This window comes from Nannobrachium achirus, assembly GCF_963921795.1.
Source record: "Nannobrachium achirus genome assembly, chromosome: 8".
Taxonomy (NCBI): Eukaryota; Metazoa; Chordata; class Actinopteri; order Myctophiformes; family Myctophidae; genus Nannobrachium; species Nannobrachium achirus.
This window is the reverse complement of record NC_137817.1, coordinates 32,000,010-32,005,747: the sequence shown is the minus strand read 5'-3', so window position 1 is coordinate 32,005,747 and position 5,738 is coordinate 32,000,010.

The following is a 5,738-nucleotide window of genomic DNA, read 5'->3' as shown; positions in this document are numbered from 1 at the left end:
TGGTACCGTAGGCTACATCAACAGCAACAGCAAACTCGTACTCATGGTAAACAAGCTGTTGTTTCAAGCTGTGAGTTAACCAGTTGAAACAATGGAAAGACATTGTCAGACTCTGTCTATCCAAGAGGCGTGTTCATTGTGGCATTCTGCAAAGATGCGGATCAGTCCTTCTCAGATTGAAACATTCACTTTTAATCATACACTATTCAGCAGAGATGTATATTGAATTACATGTATTTCTTCCCCAAACCTGTGTTGCAGAGTGCAACACAGGTCTAGACTCCAACCAGATTTGAACAAGGGATGTTGTTCTTATTAATCAGATATGAACCAGATAATGTATTTAGTTGATCTGGTCAGCTACTGGTGAACCTTAAACAAGAGGAGAGGACCCAGGTCTGTGTGTGAATGGCAACAACTCATCGGATGTGACAGATTAGAAGGGGAAAAAAAATCGATAATCGATTATTTAATTAAATAATCGATTAATTATCAATCCCTATTTTTGTGAAAATAGAGATATGTATATCTATGTATATATAAAAAATGGGCTTCTCGATTAAGCTGAGGAATCGAAAAAGCAATCGATAGAATAATCGCAACAGAAATAATCAATCGTTAGAGCCTGAGAACAAATCCAATGCTGGTCTGTTCTGTTCAGACTCTGGAGTTGTGCAAACCCCCTATGGATGAGTGTGGAACTTTATTAATGGCTTGTCACAATAGCGGCAATCTGGGAACCCATTAGGTTAGATTACAATAGCGGTGATAGGGAGAATGCCTGTGGAGAAAAACCCTGCCTGGAATACATAAGGACATTTTAGAGAGAGTGCATGGGGGTGAAGAGAAACAGGTTAGGATTCTTCGTTCTCAGAATGGTAAGTTGGCCAAGACCGGCAGGGGCGTCACAAGGGGTAGGAAAGTGGGACTGAGTTACCAGGGCCCAAGGTGGAGGGGCCCTATATTAACTTTAGCTATTGAAAAATAGCAGATATACAAGCTCACAGCGCGGCACCGAGTGCCGCGCTGCGAGCTTGTAGATCTGCTATTTTTGAAAAGTCGTAAAAATGTGCGCAAATCTTTGAATACGTATTTTTTAAGCGAACATTTGTAACTGAAATTTTGCTTCCGGGGAGGGGTCCCTGGAACTAGATATTTTGAGATGGGGGTCTAGCTGTGGCCAAATACACATCATCTTGGGGGTCCTTCACATGAAAACGTTTGAGCACCACTGACATAGAAACATAAGTTTCTTGCACACATTTTCACGATTTTTCAAAAATAGCAGATCTACAAGCTCGCAGCGCGGCACTCGGTGCCGCGCTGTGAGCTTGTATATCTGCTATTTTTCAATAGTTAACATTCATGGGGGGCCCGCAGTGAATCCTTGTACCCGGGGCCCAGAATTTGGAGTGACGCCCCTGAAGACCGGTTACAGTATATCCACTCATTATTCTTTTTTTTTTTTCTAAATTTTTATCCCACGATTTTTGTAACCCATTTTTTCACCCGGTGCCAATTGCCTAAGCTGTGATCCTGGGCTCTACTCTCCCTCTGCCAACCTGGGGAGGGCCCCGAACTGAGCTCATGCTTCCTTCAATGCATGAGGAGTGAGCAGGCCGCTTCTTATCACCTGACAGGGGGAGCTTCCCTGGTTGGACGTAGCGCGTGGAAGGAACACGTTATTCCAACCAGTTCCATTCCCCTCCATCAGGCGCCCCGGCTGGCCAGGGGGAGGCTTTATAGAGACCAGGATTACTGCATGTTTTTGTGAGGGTATCTACCCTAGGAGACACGGGGAGAACATGCAAACTCCACACAGAAAGGCCCTTTTGCCAACCCCACCTAGGGTGTGGGCACTGATGACGCGGAGGAGGGAACACGCCCCCAGCACCCACAGTGTCCCCCGGCGGGAATCAAACCCAGGACCTTCTAGCTGTGAGGCGACAGCACTACTGACTGCGCCACCGTGCCCCCATCCACTCATTATTCTATCCACTGTCATTTCCTGAGAAAGAAAATGTACCAGGGATTGATATGGAATGATGAGGACAGAAAGAGCAAGGACAGAGCAGATAGAATGGTGGGTGGATGATTTTGGTAAGAAAATGAATGTCCTCAAACCACATGTGGCTGGCTCGCTACTCCTTTGTAAACTTGTGATATTTTGTAATAAATACAGCATAGATATGTGAGATGGATGGAAATGTCCAGTTTAAAAGACACGATAGAAACTTTTTTTTTTGCCTGTGAGAAGATGATCTGAGTGAGTTTGTTGATACACTTGACGCAATGCCAAGCTTAATATCCTCCAACATTCTTTTTCATGCCAACTATTTATGTGTTAAATGCAAATTCTATTGGAATCTATCTGGCCTATGCAGAGCGTCAGCATGTGTGTGTGTGTGTGTGTGTGTGTGTGTGTGTGTGTGTGTGTGTGTGTGTGTGTGTGTGCACAGCATGAACCTTAACAGTATGATTTGCTCACCCTCACTGCCCTGTAGTCCCAGGCTAGTGTGTGTGTGTGTGTGTGTGTGTGTGTGTGTGTGTGTGTGTGTGTGTGTGTGTGTGTGCAGGGGCGTCACAAGGGGTAGGAAAGTGGGACTGAGTTACTAGGGCCCAAGGTGGAGGGGCCCTAGTAACTTTAGCTATTGAAAAATAGCAGATATACAAGCTCACAGCGCGGCACCGAGTGCCGCGCTGCGAGCTTGTAGATCTGCTATTTTTGAAAAGTCGTGAAAATGTGCGCAAATCTTTCAATATATGTATTTTTTAAGTGAACATTTGTAACTCAAATTTTGCTTCTGGGGTGGTCCCTGGAACTAAATATTTTGAGATGGGGGGGGTCCTTCACATGAAAAAGTTTGAGCATCACTGACATGGAAACATAGGTTTCTTCGCACACATTTTCACGATTTTTCAAAAATAGCAGATCTACAAGCTCGCAGCGCGGCACTCGGTGCCGCGCTGTGAGCTTGTATATCTGCTATTTTTCAATAGTTAACATTCATGGGGGGCCCGCAGTGAATCCTTGTACCCAGGGCCCAGAATTTGGTGTGACGCCCCTGTGTGTGTGTGTGCGTGCGTGCATGTGCATACGTGCGTGCGCGCGCGTTTGAGGCCTCGCTTGCTCCTTCCTCTCCCCAGCTCTCAGTGTTTTATGGGCTGTGTGCTGCGGTGCGGTGACCTCCCTCTCACCCCGGTGCCACCCAGCCGGTGCAGGACTCAGGCACACACATGGCCCCTGCCAAAACCCCACAGCGCCACATCTGCAACCCATAAACGCCAGCCACTCTCTCCCTCTCCTCCCTCGCCCACACCACCTCAGACTCTCTCTCACACTCCTCCATTTCACCCGCACTCACCCCCACCCCCAGATCCTATTTTAATTGCTGAATGCTATGCATCTCCTTTCTATCCCTTGGTTGTATTCGTTATTAATATGCTGAAATCGAATTGTAGTCATGGATCGGCGAGGGCCGAGGTAGGCCTATAACATATCAGACTGCCTTAGCATCAACTGGCTCGTCCCCTATCTCTCCTCCTTCCCTTTCTTCATCCTCGTCCAACGGAAAAACCTCTCACCCATTATATCTTCAGTGGGAGCCAGCAGAAGTGTGGTGGCAGCGAGTTGGGGAACCGCAAAGACATTCCTGATCCAAACAGCGCTAAGCCACCAGCGTTCACTCCTTATTCTGACGACGGGCCCGTGCCAAACACACACTTCACTTATGGTTCTGGATTCTGCCTCACCACGTCGCAGTTGGTCCCCAAACAACTAAAATGTTTATCTGTGTCAAATTGATAGTGTCGGTGGGGGGAAAGATACGTTGCATGCATCTAAATCCAGTCCCATTCTTCCTCCTCTACATGTGTTCCTTTAAGGACAGTCTCTCGATAGCGGGGGTATTGAATTCTCCCCTCTCCATGTGAACTGCGGGCCAGAAATGCACACCAACCACACCCCTCCCTTCAGCTTTAACAAGATGTGTTCAACACATCACTGTTGCAGTGCCCTTGCCTTAATTCATGTTGGATCCCCAAAAAAAGAGAAAACCGAGTGGATAAATGGAGTGTTGCAGCAAGACTGTCCAGGGCTGCTAGCTTGCCCCCCAAGGCAATAAAGAGACATTATTCTTTCCCGATTGTATTATCTTTATTTTTCAACTTTTTCCGTCATAATCAAATTCAGCGTATGAAGAAAAAATGTACAGAGTGAACTTTTGCTCCCCTCGGTTTCTTGGATCATGTTCTCCTCCCCATCCCCAAGTCTTCACCTTCTGCTTTCCCAGACATATTGGCATGCCTCTGTGGTGCAGTCCCAGCAGAGCCCGCAGATGAATCATGTTGCTGTGAGCATGCAAGCGCAGTTTTATGATAAATATTACAATTCATAAATCACTGTTTCTCTTGAGCGAAAAAAAAAGAAAAGAAAAAAAGAATGGAACCAGGAGGGACGTAAAACTGTTGAGCATTTCGGATCCAGAGAGAAAACAAGAGCGGGGTCATGATCTCTGTGTGTGTGTTTGTGTGTGTGTCTGGGTGGTGGTGAAAAGGGGGCTTCAGGTCAGGGAGAGACCACCAGTAATAGAGGGAGCAGTATAGGGGAAAATATGCACCAGGCAGTGGTCAAGATGAGCAACTATACTATTTTAAAATAGTGATTAGGGTATAACTATACTGCCCTACAAAGCCAAAGTGCAGCAACTACGTTTTTGGACACTGTATCTGTATTCTGTATCCCAAAGGTCAAATTAGCCTTCTTGATTTGGGGGGATAAACAATTACCTCAAAAACAACATTAACGTAATATCACTTATATGCAGATATCTCGTTTGGCTGACCGGTTGAAACACTTTCAAACCCATTAAATATATCAGTGATCTTTTCATAGTTTCTGCACTTTGGTTTTGTAAAGCAGTATAGTATTGCCACTCACAAGTATCGTATATTGAAACACGACCTTAATAGGGCTAGATGGCAAATATATAGTGTTCAAATCATAATTCCAAAGAAAGTTGCTGCTCACTAGACAACCTTTAAGGCCACAATACAGCCAGTGCTTCTCCAGTGGTGTTGGAGATGACTGAAACCAGCCTTGAACACCATAAGACAATAACTCAAGTTGAATCCCCAGGGGAAAAGATTGTGCGACCACGAAACACCTGGAGCAGATACTTGCCTTAGGCTGCTCCAGGGAACAGAGGTCGGCTCAGGACCAGAATGTTTGGAGAACTCTTGATGACGGTCTAATCCCCAGGTGAGGTAATAGGGGGAAGTGAGTCGAGTTCAAAGAAAATTCAGTAACACACAAGAAATAAAAGTGGGCCAGTTAGGTGTCACTTGGTGTTAAAAGCATACTTCCAAAGTTGCTGCTCACAATCAACCCAAGAACCATTTTTATCAAAAATGTGCACTTCAACATTAGATCATAAAGTTCCCCTCCGCACCACTTAGGCCTTTGATTGTGAGCATTCATACAAAAAAACTTAGACCCAAGATAGTTCAACCAAAAGTCATGCAGTTATTCAACACAATTTCAGATAAGTTTCATCTACCAATCCTTAATCATGACTGCCACCTAGTGGGTAGAAATGGATCCAAGAAGGAACAGCTAACGCTGGCTTGAAATTAACTTCAAAATCAGGCACTTTAGATATAAACTGGTTTATTTAATAATGCATATGACTATTTGTCATGGCAAATCTTTATATCTTTATAATTTACTAGTTCCACAG